The sequence below is a fragment of the Octopus sinensis genome, linkage group LG1, assembly GCF_006345805.1.
Source record: "Octopus sinensis linkage group LG1, ASM634580v1, whole genome shotgun sequence".
NCBI classification, from domain to species: Eukaryota; Metazoa; Mollusca; class Cephalopoda; order Octopoda; family Octopodidae; genus Octopus; species Octopus sinensis.
Window position 1 is genome coordinate 73124287 of NC_042997.1, and position 23269 is coordinate 73147555.

General features: G+C 36.8%; 1 protein-coding gene across 2 annotated transcripts in view; it reads right to left on the reverse strand.

Moving 5' to 3' along the window:
- The window catches only part of LOC115213164, a 51746-nt gene that overhangs the window by 20517 nt on the left and 7960 nt on the right, over positions 1 to 23269 (reverse strand). For both annotated transcript variants that reach the window (XM_029782133.2, XM_036501932.1), the window contains exon 2: positions 3649 to 3835. The gene's annotated coding sequence lies outside the window, so the exon portion shown is untranslated. The remainder of the gene's footprint in view (positions 1 to 3648; positions 3836 to 23269) is intronic.

Consider the following 23269-nt stretch of genomic DNA (forward strand, 5'->3'; position numbering starts at 1 on the left):
CACACACACACACATATATATATATATATATATGTATGTATGTAAATATGTATATTTATGTGTATGCTTCGGCATGCATGTATGCATACATGTATATATGCATGTATGCTCGTAAATTAAGACTCAGTTGATGATTCGCTATGCTGCTTCTCACAGTTTAACGCATGTGTATTACGTATACGCAACAGTTAGAGGAATTTTCGTTAATCGATCTAAGCTGTCAAACCATATTCAGGCTCGAGACATCATTACTTCTGACTGGACCGCTATGGTCTAAGGATGAGTACCAAGTCCAGACGTGTGAATATCAAGAGGTGGCTTACTCTGTGACGTTTGTTGATGTTTTTGGTCATTTAATTGAAGTGATAGACTGTGGCTTTTGGGCACATAGATGCTGCCCGAAAAAGTTTCTACAGTGATGACAACTAGATTATACCACTAATCACCGATTAAATTATATTACTGATTGCTTTTATATCTGAAAATGTTTAAATAATCTTGTTACATGAATCATTGAAATATGAAGTGGCTTTCGAGATTATTTTTGTCGCAGATTTCTTTGTAATTTCTTTTTAAAGCGTTCAGAGATATTATACAAGTGTTTTGAAAAGGGAAAATCGTCTCAGTGGGCAGGTAAAGGCTTTCTGTAGTCACAAGTTGGGTGGTGGTGGTGGTGGTGGTGGTGGTAAAGTGAGCGTTTATATGTGTGTATTTTCCGTTGAAGTATGTGATCTGGGATGCGATCTTATATCCGAGAAGGAAGAAGCAAAGTCGATTCTGATCTTAATGCTATTGGTGTTGAAGTATTTGTACTTGTGTCGGCGGAAAATGTTATAAGTTTCTGACTACAATTATTGGCTAAGATATATTGGATTGTGGATTAAACAATCTTGGTTTCTTCATGATTTTCCAAGATATGCGGAGATTATGTTGTATTTGTAGAGGTATTTGTATACTAGCTTATTACCACTACTAAAAGCATTACTAGTTAGCGCAACGTTATAAAAAAATAGATCCGTAGGCCATCTCGTCATGTTCAAGTTTTAGTCTCAAGTTAAAAACAAAAGTTTTCTATCCGATCCAAAGGTTTTTAAAAGGTAACACTTTAAAAAGGTAATTAGGAATAGTTAGTAAGAATATTACCAACTCTTTTAATTTCAAAACTAAAAGTACTACGAGACCACAGCAAGAGAAATGTGTTGCTGACATCATTAAGAAGTTTCCTATTATCGAAACAAGAAAGAGATTCATCCAATTCAATACTGAACTTGATATTAAGAATTTATATATATTTTCTCAAAAAATAATTCAAAAGTTAATTAATTTTGTTTGGTAAAAGAATAGAATATACAAGATGAAGCCGTACAGTTTAGTTGGAGAATGAATTGTAAATATGGGTAAATTTGGCATCCCTTCATTTTAAACACACTGAACAGAATTGGCTGCAATTTGCAATTTAGACAAGGACAATGTTGAACGCTAGAAATAAGCTGTCGTATCACGACGAGTCCAAAAAGAAGGTAGTCAGTTGTTTGTCATCTCTATTAAGAACTATGACATCACTGAGAAGGCCAGTCTCATGAGATTGTTAATTTTTTGTTGATTTCGGACTAATTTGTCTCTTGAGATGACACATGTGGGGTTTTTATTTCAACATGTAGTCTATTTTTTTGTCTTATATTTTATGAAACTATAACCTCTTTCATTTATAAGCATTTTTTGTTTTATATTATATGTATATACAAACTCTTTCGTTTGTAAACATAAAGGGGTGAGTTTAAGGCGAGGGTTTACCAATAAGTAAGAGCTTAGAAATGAATATCTTGTGCGAGTTCCCTTCTTAGGGAGACTAGCCATTTGATAAATAGTTATTAATTAAACAACAGGATCGATACAATCGACTAAAACGCCCATGAGTGTGCGCCAGTATAGCCGTAATCCAATAACTGCAACTGGTGAAAGAACGTTCGTTATTCTCAGACCTCGTAAAAGTGTTGTGAAAATAAGAATTGTGGAAAGCCAAATATGATCCAGTGATAATTTTGTTATTCATTTTCCATCAAAATTAAAGGAAAATACAAAGCCCATGAGCCGAAGTTAAATATATTATTGTCTATGCTTTTAAAATTGTAGTTTGTTTTGCATAGTATTGCTGTATCGCAAATGTTTTGTCAAAAAACTGTACTAAAGCATTAATTGTAAAATGAGGATTAACTTTCCTTCTAGATACTTTGGGACGTAAATTGATAAAACTTTTAGTAAACGGAAACTGACCCAAACTGTAAAACTGCATTATTCCTAAATAGATATTCTTCCTATGTTTCTACGTAATACCATATAAAGTTTCAAACAAACTATATACAATACATATAAAACTTGTATTCATTCATTTAGTGTAGACAACCATTCTTCATTGTTATCTTTTCTCTTGCATTTCATATTTTCCTTTTGTATATGCATTGTGCATGTCTCTTGCTTCTGCTTTACGATTTATAAAATCAGAATATGGCAGTTATTCCCAAGGTTTTAGTAGCTTTTACGTTTATATCTTCTATTCCGTTATTTTGCATTCCTGGGAAAATATTTATTGCGTCGTATTGTATAATTGCTTGAATCGAACAACAGTTTGAGAAGTAAAACAGATGTTGCATTAAAAGGAGAATAACGGGATTTAAAATTTATCGATGGTATTTCTAATGACATGAGGAAATGAAAGATTCTGTAAAATGTAAATCAATCTAGTAATGCGAGTGGGGTCGATGTGAGAGGGTAGAAAATATGTAAATAAAGTAAAACAGGAAAATGAATTGTTCATATGTCTCTGCTCAACTGGCAGATGATGAGTAGAGACCTAGCTTAAAAGATTAATAATTAATCTCGAACATAACCACCGATGAAATGAATCATTTAGGCTTCAGGTAAATGCTTGATATTAAGAATTTTTATAAATTTTCTCAAAAAATGATTTAAAAGTTAATTAATTTTGTATTGTAAAAGAATAGATTATACAAGATAAATCTGTACAGTATTAGTTAGAGAATGAATTGTAAATATGGATAATGATTCGCATACTTTCATTTTTGATCGTGCTGTTTTGTTCTAATGACATTTTGATCTCACCGGTAAAGCACTCAATCAATAAGCTATTGTTGCTACCGCATGGAATTAAAAGTCAATTGATGTAGATGAATATCTGTTTTGTGAAGATCTGAATACTTATATTCTAAATAAACTGTATGAATAAAATGATTTAAGCTCTTGTGAATTATCATTACCTTAAAATTAATTGTTACTTCTGATTTTATTTTGTCTCTATTTCCGTTCAATATATATAATTAAATTTTGTGCATGTGTGTGTATGCAGATTCAATACAATGAATATGCTTTCATTATCATACCAAGTAACAGCATAATTGAATTGAAAAACAAAGTAAATCTCATACACAGTAATTGATATATTAGTTTCATATTTTAACCAATATTTCGTTTGTCCTGATTTTTGCCTTACCCTTCAGGAGTGCTACAATTATAACAATTACGAGTATGTGTATCTGAGTATGTATGTATGTATGTACACGTACACTCACTCTCTCACAAACACATAAGTTAAATGGGAAGGGGGAGATAATCTCAAGAATCAAGAATTACCTGAAAGGGCGTTACTTCTGCTGCACCCTGTATATTTATTTGTTTTCCTTTTCCACAAGCCACTGGTTCCTCCGGAATATTTCTCATGGCTTATTTTCATTGGAATTATGAAAATTGCCCCGGTGCGTAAATGCTTTCTGTTCTTTGTATAGATGTCTAAATATTTCGCTTGCTGTGATGATGACACCTATTGAAGCAGAAACATAGTTGTCCTTATGTATCTAGACAGTCTTTTCTTTAATAGCATGTCAATTTCGAAGAATATTTAATTTTTGAGCTTATTTCCCCTTTTCATTCCGAGTTGATTTATTTTTTCCTTGAAGGGAAGATAATCTCAATAAATGGAGAATTAATTATTGCATGATTTTATATACCTGTGTATCACGCCATTTAGGAAACGGTAGTTTGCTTGTCTGAAGACAAGAAGATAGATAGTTTCAATAAATCACGAATTATCTTATGTTGTATTTCTAATACATTCATACATCTTTATTACACGTACACGCAAATGTGCGAGGGAGAGAAAACAGGCAAAATAAGTAGCATTTAACAAAATTGGCTGTTATGAAATGCATATAGTTAATAGCAGATTGACCAAGCTTCACATTACTAAAAGACATGTCTGTTGCACCAGATATTCAGAGAGAAGAGGAAAGAAATAATTAAAAAAATCCAAATGGTTTTTAGATCTCATTTAGGAACACGTTCAATGTTACGATGTTGTTTTCCTTATCCTAGCGTCATCAATAATTTTATTGTTAGGTATACAGGATGTTGATACACATTGCAGGCATTCTGCGGGATGATATATTTAGCTAATCAATTCATTTACATTGGATACAACTCATGCTATGTAGGCTGTTAGTCATCGTTTTGTAGTGTGAGATACGCCTGTGACAACTTTTATTACAGGGTTTTGAAGACGTTAAGCTACAAATGAGTTTCCGCGACCGACATGGGTAGACTGTAGTTTATAGAGTGGCAATAATTTCTATACCTTAAAACTGTGTGTCGGCCAATTAGCGCTAGAAAAAGTATAATCAAGGCAAAGTGGTGGACAGGAGAAGAGGAAGGCTTAACTAGTTAAGTCAGACCATAAGTCTTCCTATCTACCCTTGCACTTTTATTAATTTTCCTTTTTACACTCTTCTTCTTCTTCCGAAAGCTATGCTTTGCTGCACTTTAGGATATTCTTTTCCTTTGCACATACCCACGGGTGTTCTCCATCTTCCTCTGCTTCAACTGTCTCCCCGCTTGTATACTGATTTCTATACTCAACACGACAAACACACTTTACAATGTTCATCTTTACCTTGTTAGCGTCCTTTATAATTTTGTTAATAACTTCATAGCTATCCCTTGTCTACTATGATTCAAGGGCTTCTCTGGAATAGATCGGCGTAAATCAATATATTCTGCACCCAAAATCTTTACATCGATCTTCGATTGATTACGGCTGCAAAGCCACTCCCCTAACATTTAATCTATTAGTGAATTTTTATTTCTTGTGTAGACAGCTCACATCTTATAATAACTAGCTCCCACGCAACTACCTCATCCTTTTCCTTCCTTTCTTGTCTTCCTTCTTTTATACCTGTCACTGTAACCCCTCCCTTACTCTTGTTTTTCGTTCCAGTTTATTAAACATATATCTATAAACACTGTTCTCTACTAAGCTACTCCTCAGTGTCTTCTGACGACGAGATCGTGACTTTGCTCAATAAGTGTTTCAAAATTTGACCTTCTTCACACACTTGGACTTCATTGCATAACACGCACTGTTATAGCGCACGTCATTGATTATTCGAAACAGCTGTAAAGATAGACTGATTACATCACATATTTGGATAAGCAACTTTTCATGTAAATAAATTCCATGTGCCTGCGATTGTTTGTAGGCTTAAATATGCTAATATATATACATATAGAACATGCATATATATATATACACACATGCACACATGCACACACACGCATACACACACACACACATACATACATACGTACATACATACATACATACATATATCTGCCCTTGAGACATGATATAGTTGCTAAGAGTATTTACAGGAAGGACTGCCTTGACGTATACATCAAAAGCATATTAGAACCACCAGGTATTCACACTTTTAAAAACAAGGAATCCTGGTAGAACACTCCTATAAAAACATCAGCTCTGTGCAAATACAGCAGACTTGATATTGTTCTATGGGACAAGGAACAAAAGTCATTCATAGTTGTAGAGGTCAGCTGCCCAGCAGACGTGAATGTACAATTCTGGGAAAAGAGAATATTTGTGGCGAATTAATGCGGAACTTGCAGTTATTGTAGGTTGACTATGAATTCTCATTTGTACCTACCGTCATAGGTACATTAGGTTATGTACCAACAAATTTGCACAAAAACCTAGAAATACTCGGTTTCACAGAAAAAGAAACTGACGTGGATTTTCCAAATTTAATCTGTTGGTGGCACAGTGAGGATTCGTAAAACATTTCAGAAATTCTGTATGTGAGATTCTTATGTGACTGGATGCACATACATGAGTATATGCGTCGACAGTTCAACCAACATACCAGCTCAGCCACATATTCACAAACACCAGGAACTCACTTAATTCAAAATGTTTTGTTATTTTGTTAGCAACCAGCTTGAACTCTCTCAAGAAAAAATTTATACTCAAAGAAAAATCATACATGCATACATATATATATATAGGCATACAAACATACAAACATACGTACATACATACATACATACATACATACATACATACATACATACATACATACATACATACATACATACATACATACATACATACATACATACATACATATGTGGTATGGTCTGTGCAGGCCTGCATGTGTATATATATATATGTATCTCTGAGTCTCTGAGTTAGTTTTTGGCAATGTGTGGTTGTGTATATAGATATATTTATATATGCACATGCTTGTAAGTATGTATGTGTATAAACACAAACACACACACACACACACACACACACACACACACACACTCACACACACATCTTTTTATCTTTTTACTTGTTTCAGTCACTAGACTGCCGTCATGCAGGGACATCGCCTTGAATGATTTCACCCCACTACTTTTTTGAAGCCTGGTACTTTTCTATCAGTAACTTTTACCGGAAGGCTAAGTTACGGGGACATAAACACACCAGCTTCGGTTACAAGCGATGGTGGTGGGCAAACACAGACACGAAGACACTCACACACATACACATATATGTATGACAGGTTTCTTTCCTTTTCTGACTACAAATCTACCCATAAGGATTTGGTCGGACTGAGGCTATATCAGAAGACACTTGCCCAAGGTGCAATGCAATGGGATCAAACCTGGAACTGTATGGTTGCAAAGCCATGGCCACGTCTATACACATGTCTACATACAGGATTATCTGGATCCATATATCGTAATTTAAACTTATACATATATATATATATATGTATAAGGGTGAAAAGGAACACACGAGTTGATATATATGAAAAAACAAGTAAAAAATAGAAAATGCTAAAATAATTTTATAGTGAACATTTCAGTACCGGTTTCGGTCATTTTGAGACCTTTTCAACTGTAACGATTAAATAATTAAATTTAGAAAAATTAGAAGAAAAGTTTTTTTAAAAGAATATTTCTATAGTAGTGTTCAGATTTAAGTGGCATTCTGCCTTTCTCTGACTCCCTTGTTTGCACTTGTGTGTTCGAGGTAGTTGTGAGCTCTTGGTAGGGTAGTAGAGAGAAGGCTGGTGAGGAAAGGGGGGTGGGAGAATCTGGGAGTGCCCTGATGGTCGTATTTTGAATGGTCAGTGGCGGCTGGCAGTCTCAGTTCAATTCAGGAGAATATTTATATTGACAGGCTTCTTTATAGAATTAGCGTAGGTGTTATACTAAAACACATTAGTGACAAACTTAAGGGGTAGGGGGTGGAGAAGAAGAAGAAGAAGAAGAAGAAGAAGAAGGAGAAGGAGAAGGAGAAGATGACGATGATGGTGATGGTGGTGATGATTATGACGACGATGATGATGATAACGATGATGATGAAGAAGAAGAAGAAGAAGAAGGAGGAGAAGGAGAAGATGGTGGTGATGATGGTGGCGATGATGATGATGCCGATGATGATGATAACGATGATGATGAAGAAGAAGAGGAAGAAGAAGAAGAAGAAAAAAAACAGAGAAGGGAGAATATGAATGTAAATATAGCTATGAAGGGGCTGATTAGTAATGGATTCTATTGAGTGTAGTATTTGTGTGTGTATATATATTTTTTTCTTTTATTCTAAAGTTGAGGTATATTAATTGTTTGTCGTAGACCCGTTAAGAAGTGGCTTGTATTTTGTAATAAAGAGATTTTCTTTACTTATTCGTTGTCTCGAGGTTGTATCGTCCCTAAATTGGTAGAGGGGGAAAATTCTGAAGTTTGGTGTTTTTTTGTTGGCGCAAGTATCTATGTGTTGGCTAAAAGCTATTTTTCTGTTTTGGGGAATTTTTATCTGGGATCTGTGCAGGGCCATTCGTTTACGCAAACCATTTTTTGTTTGGCCTATGTACTGCTCTTGACACCCGGAGCAGGTTAGTGAGTATATTAGGTTCTCCGAAGCACATGTGAAGTTGCTTTTCACTGTAAAACGTTGTCCCTGTTTGAAGGAGAACTCAGAACCCTCGATTAGATAGTCGCATATCCCGCAATTGGGTCTTCCACATTTTTTTACTGTCGGCTTCTGTGTTGAAGAGTGAATTCGGGCTTGTGTAAGGAGACTTTTCATGGATCTAGGCTGTCTTTTGCTTAATAACAATCAAAGAGGCCGATAAAGGGAGTGCTGTTGTCTTAATGGATACGACATTTTACATAACTTTGGTACTTTCTATGCTGGAAGACACAACATACTATGAAAAGGCACAAAACTACAGTCAACAAAAAATAATGAGGGAACTAAAATCCATATTAAACCCATACAAAGCAGGGCTAAGCGACAAAGAATATGATTATATGACCAATTTCACAAGTAAAACTAGCCAATTCTACGGTATACCTAAGATCCACAAAAGTGAAAAAATAAGCAACGCATGCAAGATAGCTACAGACAAAATAATTAAAGTCCCTAATCCTAATGACCTCAAATTGAGACCCATAATAGCAGGTCCCGCATGCGAAACCCACCGCCTCAGTAACTTTTTAGACACCCTGTTAAAACCACTCCTCAAACATGTCAAAAGCTATATAAGGGACGACTTAGATATGCTCAATCACCTACCGAATACTATAAACAAAAACACCATACTGGTATCCTTCGATGTAGTCAACCTCTACTCCAATATCCCCCACAACCTAGGACTAGAGGCAATCCAATTCTGGCTAGAGAATCACGCCAACGAACTACAACACCGCATCAAAAAAGAATTTGTGATAGAAGGGGTTAAATTCATCCTGGAAAATAACTTCTTCGCCTTCAATGACAACTTCTACCGACAAAAATCGGGGACTGCGATGGGTACACGAATGGCCCCCTCCTTTGCCAACCTAGTCATAGGATACCTAGAGATCAGTCTGTATCGTAAGGTTCTAGAAAGATATGGCAGCCCTTTCTCCATCTACATAGAAAACAACTGGAAGAGATATCTAGATGACTGTTTCATCCTTTGGCATAAAAATATAGAAAAACTCATAGAATTCCAGAAAATTTTAAACGGACTGGACGTAAACATCCAATTCACGATGGAATATAGCCAACAACAACTCCCCTTCCTCGATATCCTCATTAAGAAAGCTAATAATATAATAGAAACAGACATATACTATAAGCCTACAGACTCTAAGCAATATCTTCCATTCAATTCATGCCACCCCAGACACACCAGGATGAATATCCCCTTCAATCTAGCAAAAAGGATATGCACTATAGTCTCTAACGCAAACACCAGAGACACACGACTACAAGAACTAAAAGATACCCTAATCACCAGGAACTATCCACCTTCACTTATTGACAAATGCATTCAACGTGCCCTTCAACTTAACATCAAGGAACTGAGACATCCCAAATCAAAGAAAAACTTACAACCAAAAGCCTTACCATACATCTCCACACACAACCCTCTCAATAACGAAGCCTTCGACACCATCCTCCACAACATACCCCTCCTAAAAAAAGACCACAGAATGAACACAATCCTCCAAACACACACGATCATAAAAAGCAAAAGACAGCCTAGATCCATGAAAAGTCTCCTTACACAAGCCCGAATTCACTCTTCAACACAGAAGCCGACAGTAAAAAAATGTGGAAGACCCAATTGCGGGATATGCGACTATCTAATCGAGGGTTCTGAGTTCTCCTTCAAACAGGGACAACGTTTTACAGTGAAAAGCAACTTCACATGTGCTTCGGAGAACCTAATATACTCACTAACCTGCTCCGGGTGTCAAGAGCAGTACATAGGCCAAACAAAAAATGGTTTGCGTAAACGAATGGCCCTGCACAGATCCCAGATAAAAATTCCCCAAAACAGAAAAATAGCTTTTAGCCAACACATAGATACTTGCGCCAACAAAAAAACACCAAACTTCAGAATTTTCCCCCTCTACCAATTTAGGGACGATACAACCTCGAGACAACGAATAAGTAAAGAAAATCTCTTTATTACAAAATACAAGCCACTTCTTAACGGGTCTACGACAAACAATTAATATACCTCAACTTTAGAATAAAAGAAAAAAATATATATACACACACAAATACTACACTCAATAGAATCCATTACTAATCAGCCCCTTCATAGCTATATTTACATTCATATTCTCCCTTCTCTGTTTTTTCTTCTTCTTCTTCCTCTTCTTCTTCATCATCATCGTTATCATCATCATCGGCATCATCATCATCGCCACCATCATCACCACCATCTTCTCCTTCTCCTCCTTCTTCTTCTTCTTCTTCTTCATCATCATCGTTATCATCATCATCGTCGTCATAATCATCACCACCATCACCATCATCGTCATCTTCTCCTTCTCCTTCTCCTTCTTCTTCTTCTTCTTCTTCTTCTTCTCCACCCCCTACCCCTTAAGTTTGTCACTAATGTTTTTTAGTATAACACCTACGCTAATTCTATAAAGAAGCCTGTCAATATAAATATTCTCCTGAATTGAACTGAGACTGCCAGCCGCCACTGACCATTCAAAATACGACCATCAGGGCACTCCCAGATTCTCCCACCCCCCTTTCCTCACCAGCCTTCTCTCTACTACCCTACCAAGAGCTCACAACTACCTCGAACACACAAGTGCAAACAAGGGAGTCAGAGAAAGGCAGATGCCACTTAAATCTGAACACTACTATAGAAATATTCTTTTAAAAAAACTTTTCTTCTAATTTTTCTAAATTTAATTATTTAATCGTTACAGTTGAAAAGGTCTCAAAATGACCGAAACCGGTACTGAAATGTTCACTATAAAATTATTTTAGCATTTTCTATTTTTTACTTGTTTTTTCATATATATATAATATATATATATATATATATATATACATATATATATATATAATATATATATATATATATATATATATATATATGTATATGTATGTATGTATTATGTATGTATGTATGTATGTATGTAGTATGTATGTATGTATGTATATGTATATGTATGTATGTATATATATAACGGACAGAGTCGACAACTATTGAAAAGTTTGGAAGACGCAGCGAAGATTTTAGAAAAATAAATAAGCAAGTGAGTGGAAATTTTACCGGTGAGTGATATATATATATATATATATATATATATATATATATATATAATATATATATATATATATATATATATATTATATATATTATTTTATAGAATGAGCTTCTACAGGACTAGAACTGTTTCATTCAAATGAAATCTTCAGGAAGATTTCATTTGAATGAAACAGTTCTAGTCCTGTAGAAGTTCCTTCTATAAAATAAATTAATTTACTCTGCTATGTATTGTGTACCTTATTTACTGTGGTTAACCCCGACTCAACCCGGGACCTACATATATATATACATATATATATATATATATATACACACACACACATATATATATATATATTCATTTTGCTTATTCATTGCGAAACTAATACTCTGGTGTAGAACTCAATGTACGTATGCTTCAGAATCAAGCGTTACTCAAATAGAGAGCAGTAATAAGAAAATTAGATGACAAAGGAATTAACGATTATTTTTATGAACTCTAATTAGCTTACAGATTGTATGAAGTGCACTTCATATTCAAGGCTCCAATGAATCTATAGGGTGTTACTCAGGAACTCAACTATGAATCCACTGCATCTTATGTCAGAAACAAGTGTAAGCTAATAAAGTTCGTAAGATAATCGTTTATTCCTTTGTCAAACCATTTTCTTATACATACATAATGAAATCCGTCGGAGGAATAACCCCGAGGACAAAGAAATAAGGACCTACAGTATGGTAGAAGCCATAGCCACTCATGATAAAAAGGAGTACTGATGGAATGTCTCAGTGAAGACCCCAATAAAATGTAAGCACAACAGACCTAATATACTAATTTGGGACAGAGAACAGAAACCGTGTACAGTTGTAGAAATTAGCTGCTCAGCGGAAGGTAACATAAAGCTGAAGATTTGTAAAAAAGAACTGAGAAATCTGCAGTTACTCTATCCACATTACAAGTTCAGGTTTATAGCTGTAATTATTGGAGTCCTGGGATACTGTAATACTGCTTAAACAACTATCTTGAGAAATTAGGCTTCTGAAAACCAAATGGAGAACGCTAATTCGACGACTGCAGATACAATCCATCACTGCAACTGTAAAGATCTGTAAAACTTTTCAGAGGTTTATCATTTAGATATATATGAGCATGTCTAGATATGCAACTATATGCATGATAATACACACATAAAGCAAAACATATAATCTGCACAATCTGGGTGACTTTGTATATACATACAAACAGATATACCCTGTTGTTGATGTTGAAATTCCAATGAAGGAATTTTGAATTTAGTTTAGAAACCGGCTCTTTCTCTATTATATAGGTATGTATGTATGATTATATATATATATATGTATACATTCACACACACATATATGTATATGTATATAGTTGTGTGTGTGTGCTGTAAATATATATACTGACAGCCAAATCAACGATAGTGTGAGCAGTCACTACTGACGATGCCTACAGAATAGGCGAAACTGAGCCTAGTCTGGTGATTTTAGAGACATTCATGGGGCGTTTACCGCCTTTTTATAGCATTAAACGTTTCTTAACTCTTATTTCTAGCAATGTAGGTACTTTGGTACCATTGGTTACACTTAGTAACGGTAAAATTTTCCTTTATGGCATTAGGTTGTGCCTAACTGTTTATATTTACACACACACACACACACACACACACACACACACACACAAGACAAAAATTCGCACGAGTTTCGCCTCGTACTAAGAGGTTCGACTGTACTTATGACGGATGTAAAACTCCCACCAGGGAAGTGATTTTGTTGAGAGATTTTATGGTGTAATAATAGTGTGCGGTTCAAGGTAAACAACAGCCAAATTTCCCTTAAATCACACATCTTTTCGTCTGAAAATATTTACTTTTTTATTGAAAAAGGTTCTCCTATAGTTTTTAAGTGCATAGTGACCCCCCCAAATCACCGTGCGTAATGTCCACAAAATCGACCAAAATCGGTCCGAAGAGGGTGGAGAAAAAAGAACATCATTTTCGGTATTTTTTGAATTTTGTTGCTAAAAATATAGTCTAGAACATTTTCAAGGGCATCACGAATTTTAATCTGAAAAATTCCCGTCAAAACGGAGAAATTCCAACTTGTTGGTGGTTCCTAAGACCGATACCCGCCAGGCAAACAATTGCCAAGTTCGCCTGTCTGCCGTATAGAGAAGTTCAACTCAAATTATGGATCGGGTCAGTTTATAAGGTATTACCTGAGCCTTGATGTGGTGTATGTGGGTGGTGAGAGAAGTGAATTGTTTCGTGGGAGATGGATGGTATATATTAAAGAAGTTTGAAAGCTTACAAATGCTTCGATTTTTTTAAATCTTTGAGTGTTAAAGTGTTTTCGTTTAGTTTACTGTTTTGCTATTTCCGCTGTAAATTATGAACTTGTGTATTGTGTGTGCCTGTGTGAGTATGTATGTATGTATGTATGTATGTATGTATGTATGTATGTATGTATGTATGTATGTATGTATGTATGTATGTATGTATTTATGTATTAATAAATGTATGTATGTATTTATGTATTAATAAATGTATGTATGTGTGTATGTATGTATGTATGTATGAGAATTCCTTTGGTTAAAGGAAATTATATGACCTTGGTGAGTGTGTATGCTCCAGCTATGAGTTATTCTGATGACGAAAAACTTTCTTTCTACCATGCTTTGAAGGGCATTATAAGAAATATCCCTCGGGCAGACAGTCATCGTACAGGGTGACTTTAACGCTAGAGTGGGTAGGGATTTTAGTACATGGACTGTAATTGGAAAGCATGGGGTGGGGAAGTGTAATAGTAAATGCATGATTTTGCTGCAGATGTGTGAGGAGCTGCGTCTGTGTGTTACCAATACCATGTTTCAACAAAAGAATAAGTTTAAGACTACATGGATGCACCCTGCATCTAAAGAATGGCATATTCTGGATTACATCCTTGTTAGAGTGCATGACAGACAGGATGTGCAGTGTGTTCGTGTTCTTCGTGAAGCTGAGTGTTGGACTGACCACCGCCTAGTACATACAAAAGTGAAATTAGTCACAAAACATAAAATCCGAGCTGCAGGGATTACCCTGCCTAAAAGACTGAATGTTGATCGTCTTAGGTGTAATAGTGTGAAGAGAACTTTACGAGAGAAAATGAATGCTGCAGATATTAGGGAGCATTGGCCGACTCTTAAAAAGTCAGTTTATGATATAGGCAAGAAAGTTCTGGGATTGATACAAAGAAAGCATCAAGATTGGTTTAAAGAAAATGATGAACATATAGATGATTTATTAGCTGATAAAAGACGTACTTTGTCACGCTATCTGTCAGCAAAGCCACATGAAAGGGAAGTATTGCATAGGGAACTCAAGGACGTAAAATCTCGTGTGAGGCAAAAGCTCTCTCAGATGAGTGATACGTGGTGGAGTAAGAAGACTGATGAGATACAGGCGGCATCAGATTCCAGTAGCACAAAGCTGTTGTATGATCTCTTTCGAGAAGTTTATGGACCGACGTCTTCCCTGATAACACCACTTCGAAGCAGTGATGGTAAATAACTTCTTTGTGATTCACAAGGACTTCTGCGAAGGTGGCAAGAACATTTTGATGAACTTTTAAATCAGCAGTCTGTAGTTAGTGAGGATGTTCTCAATCTCATCCCTGAACTACCCGTGAAGGCAGCACTCGCAGAACCACCAAAGTTGGAAGAAGTTGCAATGGCTGTCTCAAGGTTGAATAATGGGAAGTCTCCGGGTATGGATGGTATACACGCGGAGTTGTTGCAGTATGGGGGTGAGAAACTTCTTCAGAAACTTCACTCTTTGTTTGGTAAGATATGGACTAGTGAATCTGTACCTGAGGGCTGGAGAGATACAGTAATGGTCTTGTATAAGGGAAAGGGCAACAAGAATGATTGTAGTAACTATAAGGGAGTATCATTGCTTTCTGTCGTAGGAAAGGTTTTATGCAGAGTACTTCTGGATCACCTGCTGAAACACGTTGCAGATTGTGTTCTTCCAGAAAGTCAATCTGGCTTTCGTGTGGGACGTGGCACTGCTGATATGATCTTTTCAGTTAGACAGCTTCAGGAGAAGTGTGTGGAACAGGGTCTGGATTTGTATAAGGTTTTTGTCGATCTGACAAAAGCCTTTGATACTGTTAATAGAAAAGCATTGTGGAAAGTCCTTCAGAAATTTGGGTGTCCTGAAAAGTTCCTTGCTTTGGTTAGGTCTTTTCATGAAGACATGAATGGTAGGGTGAATGTTAGTTGGAAAATGTCGGAGCCCATTTCAATACAAAATGGAGTGAAACAGGGGGATATTCTGGCAACGACCCTATTTTCCATATATTTTGCAATGGTGTTCTGTATTGCATTCAGAAACTGCAGATACGGAGTTTACATCCATTATCGAACCTCTGGCAGCATATTTAATATTAGGCGCTTTCCTGCAAAAACAAAGTTATTTGCCTCTATCATAAGATACCTTTTGTATGCAGATGATTGTGAGCTAGTAACACACACAGAGATTGATATGCAAGACATTTTGAATGCATTCTCTGATGCTTGCACTGCCTTAGGATTGACAGTCAATCTCAAGAAAACTGTTGCCATGTATCAACCTGCCCCTGGTAAACAGTATAGTGTACCAAATATCTATGTGTATGGTAAACGACTTTATGTAGTCGATCAGTTTGTCTACCTGGGAAGCACTATTAATAGATATAGCAATTTGGATGATGAAATTCCATATAGAATTAGGAAAGCAAGTGTTGCTTTCGGAAGGCTAGAAAAGCGCCTCTGGAGTCGGCAAGACATAGGCAGAAAGACAAAGATAAAGGTGTACAAGGCATGTGTGCTCCCTTCTCTTATCTATGCCTACGAGACGTGGGTCACATATCGATACCATCTTAAACAACTGGAACGTTTCTATCAGATGTGTCTCAGACGGATCCATAGCATTAAGTGGAAGTACCGCATCAGTGATCTTGAAATATTGGAAGGCTCTCGGTGTGAAAGTATAGAAGCTCTTGTGTTAAAGCAAAGGCTCAGATGGAGTGGTCATCTGGTCAGTATGAAGGATTCAAGGATGCCAAAACAACTCTTTTATGAAGAGTTAGCTAAAGGAGAACGACCTCCACATAAACCAAAAAAGAGGTATAAGGACTTGCTGAAGGCTTCCTTAAGAGATGCTTGCATCTCTCCTGACACATGGGAAGGCATAGCTATTGATCGTAGCAGGTAGAGAAGGATTGTACACGAGGGGACAGCCACTTTTGAGAAATCTCGAGTTGCACATGAGAAAGTAAGGAGGAATGTCAGGAAGGGCATCGCTGTTACACTTCCAGATGGGAAGGGTCTTCCTATGATGCTGACATGCAGTGTCTGTGCCAGACCCTGCCTCAGTAAAGCTGGACTCAAGAGTCATCTTCGTAGTCATAAAGCGAGACAGATGAGTGACAACTTGGCCACTGGTGGTGGTGTAACACACCATACTAATCATATCTGTTGGGCATGTGGAAGAGAGTGTAGTTCGACAGGAGGACTTAAACGACATGCAAAGGTACATGAAGATAAGTTACAACTACAGCCGGCTATTACCAGTAAAGATTTTAGTTGCCACCTCTGTACAAGACATTGTAGATCTTTAGCTGGGCTAAAAAGTCACATTCGATCACAGCACCAGTAAGAATTAAGCTTCGTGCAATGGCCATACTCGATAACGAGGGGGCAGCCATAATAATAATGTATGTATGTGTATGTATAAATATATGTATGTCGGTGCGCATATGCTTTACTATATTTATATATAAATGACGTTCCCCCTAACCTAAATTAAGTGCTTAATTATCTTTTTATTCTTTCGTTAGCTTGCAGAATCGTTAGAGAGTCGGAAGAACGCCTTGCCGGAATTTCTTTGTTCTGAATATAAATTCATCTGAGATCAACTTTGCCTTTCATCTCTTTGGGGGTCGATAAGTAAAGTATCAGTCATGCACAGGGGTCAAGAGAATAGTCTAACTCCCCTCAAAATTGCTGGCCTTCTGCCTAAATCAGAGGTCATTATATCTTTTCTGTCTCATTATGTATATGTATTTGAAGACATGAGGAGTCTTAGAATAACACTCTACACAATAACTCGTTATAGCTCTTTCCCATTCTTTAATTATCCGATCCCTCCATCAGCTAGACTTCCATTAGAATATTTAAATACTTACAGACACGTGCACACACAATTTCAGCCACTTCCACTCTTTCACAGATGAAAATCATCCTACTTCAATTCTCAGTCACGTCTGTGATGAATCTAGCTTTGATCTTTTCATAGATGAAATATGATGCAAGTTGTAAGGAAACTAATATTAATTAATTTATATATAGTTCTATCTATCTATCTATCTATCTATCTATCTATCTATCTATCTATCTATCTATCTATCTATCTATCTATCTATCTATCTATCTATCTATCTATCTGTCTATCTATCTATCTATCTATCTATCTATCTATCTATCTATCTATCTATCTATCTATCTATCTATCTATCTGTCTGTCTCTCTTTCTCTCTCTCTGTCTCTCTCTCTTTCTCTCTCTCTCTCTCTCTATCTATCTATATATATATATATATATATATATATACAAGAGAAGGAGAGAGAGAGAGAGAGAGATAGAGTTAAATGTCTTCCATCCTCATGAAATCTCTGCGATTTCGGCACATATTCACTGTGTGCCTTAAGTAGACATACTTCTTTACTACTTCAATTTTATCGCTTCCCACCTTTATTTGGGCCTGTACCACATCTTCTGACCGCATATATTTTACCTTCGTGTAGTTCATTTTAAGACTTACTGCTAAGCGCTGAGTATTCTGATTTTTCAGCAGCTGGTCTGTTTTTTCAATGAAGAGAACAATGTCATCTGCGAATCGGTAGTGTGTTAGTTGCTCGCCATTGATGTTCACGCCACCTGTCCAGGCGACGCCATTGATGACCATTTCTAGACATGCGGTAAGGAAGTTTGGAGAGAAGGTGTCTCCTTGCTTGACACCCATCACGCGCGTGAGTAGAGAGAAATACAACTATGTATGGGAGTTAAAAATTATCCGCGCTTGCGCCCTTTTTTAGGTTGATCGCATTGCTTTCAGCGTTCGTGTACTAAAAGATGGTACTCTTCTGATTACGATTTTTGACGTTGATCACTCCAGATTTTTTTTCTTGTGTTACAGAGTAAACATGGCCATTCCGTGCCAGTGTGCAGCAAGGATGAACAGAGATCAGTGATCCGATTTCTTTGTCTGAAGGTATGTCAGAAGCTAAAATTCTTTGCAGGCTTTCAGAACAGTACGGGGACCACGCTCTGCCGCGTAGGAGTGGATCGAGAAGTTTAAAAGCAGTCGCACAAGCGCAAAGCCTTAACAGGAAGCAGGACGCCCATCAACCTCCACCACTGACGTGAAGATTTAACAAACTCGAGAGATGATTCCGGCGAACCGACAAGTGACTATCGATGACGTGGAAAGTTTTCTGCAAATTAGTCTAGTCACGGTTCTGCATACGAAAAGTCTGCGCGAAATAGACACCAAGAGAACTTACCAAAGCGCTTAAGCACAATCGTGTGAAAATCTGTCAACGCTTACGCAACTGCTACAACGATGAAAACGAAGCGTTTTAGGAGAGAATAGTCACAGATAGAACCAGAATCCAAAAGCAGCGTATAGAGTGGAAACATCCAGAATCGCCAAAGTGAAAGAAATTCAAGGCTCAACCATTTTCAGAAAAAGTTGTACTAAACGTTCTCTTTTTAGGGGTGGGGCGCAAAAGGGCCTATACTGAAAAAATGCTAGTGTTTTATTTTACTTTACTTTTTTCAAGTTAATTAATATTGGACTTTTATATTAAAAAATATAAAATTATATTGTTATGGACAAGTTAAATTACCAATTGAAACAATATCAATGTACCATTTATTTTGTTTTCCTTTAAATCTATTCATTTACCTTACCCTATTATATTATATTATATTATATTATATTATATTATATTATATTATATTATAGTATTTTTAGTACAAGCAGTGAGTTGCATGGCTACATCCTGACCTACGTAAGAGACCTTTTACGACAAAGTGTAATAAACTAATCTCTCCCCTTAATGCCTAAAAGGGCCTGTAATTTTAAATGATACCAGAACTATGGAAATATCAAATTTCATCACTATCTCCAATATCCTTTACTCTGATTACCCTATGTTTCCTCGCCAAAAGTATACTTTAAGAACGCATATCTAATACTTGAATCTTCAATTCGCTTGGTCTACCTGTTTGGGTAACATCTGGAATAAAGAGCTGCGTAGGAATATCAACCTTTAGATTTAAATGTGTTGCCATTGATTTCACATAAATCAACGAAATTAATATAAATATATGTATATGTATATATATATATATATATATATATATATATATAGTGTGTGTGTGTGTGTGTGTGTGTGTGTGTGTGTGTGTGTGAGTTTGTCCCCCATCACCCTGTTTGACAATCGGTGTTAGTTTTACTTCACTGAAACTTAGCTGTTTGGTAAAAGAGACCTATAGAGTAAGTACCAAGCTTAGTAATAAAAAAAAAAGGATAAGTACTAGGGTCGATTATTCGACGCAAAAAATACACCACATACATTATTGCAAGAATTAGAAATAAAAAGTTGATGTTCAACTATTGAAAGCAGATCATTCAAAAAAATTATCCTCAGCACCAATGGTAGTCTCGGAATATACTGCATGCCAACATTCATTGACCATCATCTATGTTACCCGCCATGCACACACATACAAGATGGCAAAGCCCGAGACCCCAGCACTGTCATGTTGCTCGTTGTTCCTTCCTGATAGGAATGCAAAGCAACAGTATGATGCTAGTAGCCCATATTTATGTGGAGGCTTCTACATAACTTCATCGTGTATCATATGTTTGATATGGGTGTTCAAGTTATGTTGAAATGATCGACGATGGGCTTAATCGACCCACTGTAATTGTTGAAGATGTTCGGAACCTATTAGACGAACTTGAACTTCCTGACGACGATAAACATTATATTTAATATAGCTTATGCGTTCAGCTATTTCAGATTAGCTCTACATTAAGTACTATCAAGTTCACTATGATATTTTTATTTATACTTGAATCATACCATCAACTTTTATTTGTATCTGTACATAACTTCTAACACTTTTTCAATTTTTGTTTCTTTAAATATTTCTAATGACTAGGATCGTTGTATCATTTTTTATTAAATACGTTAGCATTTTCCAGATTATTCGTCTGTGTCGATATTACTTCCCTTTTACTATGCAAACGATCTAACATTTGAAATATAATATTTTTCTAATTATTGTTTTCTTCTTATATTTTAGTAATGCCATATCCGGCTCAATTTTGTTTCCGTTTTATTTTTATTACCCTTAATTTTAATTAATATTTTATGTTATTAAGGCGACGAGTAGGCAGAAACTTTATGGTATGCAAATTAATCTAGCCGTTACAATTAAGCTCTAGTTTGTGTTCAATTTAAATTGCGATTTGCTATCCGTTCTCTCTGTTTCCAAAAAGATGAGGCGGAGTGCTACCCTTCAACTGGCCAACAAACCAGCATGCGTTTTAGGACATATATTTTCCTTTACTGTCATTAAAGAGAAAATAAAGCTGAATTCCTATTGGTCTAACCACTACCGCTAAGTTCTAGCTGATGTTTAATTATAATATATATTTACTATTGTTTTTCTTTCTTTTTTTTTGGTGGACAGAAGAACGATGGAATACTTTATTTGTGATGATTGGTAAACAAATTATGGAACATATCAACACAATATTGTCTCCTTTCCGCTCTACGAAGAGAATAATGAAACGTTTATAACCGTTTCAAGTTTCCCAAGAAAAGCTTTAAAATATCATTAAAATATCATGTAACTATATATATATATATATATATATATATATATATAAATGTGTGTGTGTGTGTGTGTATGTATATGTATGTACATATATGCATGTGTATATATGTAAGTAAAATCTCTAGCTGGCGACCGGAGGTGGATGCTGTACTCTCAACCAAATCGCTGCTGTGGGTGCCGCTGGATGACGGACTCTGGTAATGATGTCATTCCACACGTTCCGATGTAACTTCAAGTCTTCCTTAATTTTTGGGGCTCATATCTTCTTAACTGCGCTGCGCTGGATTCTCAAATTCGTCGGTCGCTGCCGCCACAAGAGTTGGAGTGGTAGTCTTCCGGTACTTATCCTGCAGACGAGACCAAATCAATGTAACTTGTGCTGCTAGGCTTGGTCGGCTGCTGCTGGCATTGTTCACGAATGTTGTTATTCGAAATTCAGTCGCATAGAGAGACGCCAAAGATCTGACGAAGACACCGCATATAGAAGACTCCAAGCTTATTCAGGTCCCGTTTGAGAATGGTCCATGTTTCGGTGCTGAAGAGGAGGCCAGGCAAAACCAACGTGCGGAAAAGATGTAGGGCATTTTCCAGACACTTAATCGAAGGGATGCAAACGCAGAAATCGCAGACCCGATTCAGCAGTTGACACCATTTTGTTTCTCCGCAACCAGTGAGACGAGATAGTTGAACTGCCGCACCTGCTCAGTCTGAATGCTATCAAAATGCGCTGCAGCCGGTAAGTCATCCGTTGTTAGAACTTTCGTTTTGTCCGCGTAGATCCTGAAGTAATAAAGCCTTGCAAAGCGGGCTATATTGTACAAAATGTCTGTAAATTTGGCGTCACTAGTGGCGAAGATGGTGCTGTTTCGGCGAACATGAGGTCTGTCACAAATCTGATGGCGTTGAGTTGTACACTCCTTTGTCGTCATGATGGTGTCAATGATAACATTGAACAGGAGAGATGAGACCCATCTCCTTGTCGAACGCCTGTTCTGATGGCGAACTCCTCTGAAAGGTTATCTCGGATTTGGACCAGCTGGTTGAACCAACATAGGCTGAACGTAGAAGTGTAATAATGATCTTCGGAGGCTCTTACTTGGTTTCTAATGATCTCCATTGGGCGGTCCAGTTGCCGCTGTCGAAGATGGACTTGACATCGATGAATAAAGCCACAGTTAGCCGCCCACAGTGCGTTCTTCCATCAGTTGGCGATGGGCAAAGATTTGGTTGTAACATCCGCGGCCAGGTCGAAAACCAGCGTGTTCTTTCCTGTTGGTCTGCTCGCGATGCTTTTGGAGCCTCGATTGAATGATCTTCATAAAGACCTTCCCAACGATTGAGAGTAGGCTAATACCCTAGTTGTTTTTGCATTCCCTGCCGCCTTTCTTATGAATATGAATGATGATAGCCTTCTTCCATTTCGAAGGTATGCTGTTTGATCGCTACAGGTGTAGGATGAGCGCAAAGTGTCCTTTAAGCAGTACTACACATCCAGCCTTGATCACCTCAGCAGTAACCTGGTCCAAGCCAGGGGCTCTTCCATTTGTTCAACAAGCACACGTCTTCTTTCACTTCCTATAATGTATCCATCGCGGTATTATATGAACTTCGAAGGCAGCGAGCTGGCAGAATCGTTACCACGCTGGAAAAAATGCGTAGCAGTATTTCGTCCATCGCTACATTCTGAGTTCAAATTCCGCCGAAGTCAATTTTGCCTTTCATACTTTCGGGGTCGATAAATTAAGTACTACGAAACACTGGATGCGATGTAATCGACTAACACTCTCCCCACAAATTTCAGGCCTTGTGCCTATTGTGGAAAGGATTATATAAACTGCGATCTACTGGATCGAGAACAATGGTCGTCGACCCGCCCTCGACACAAAGTTGACGCGCTACCATTCTGGC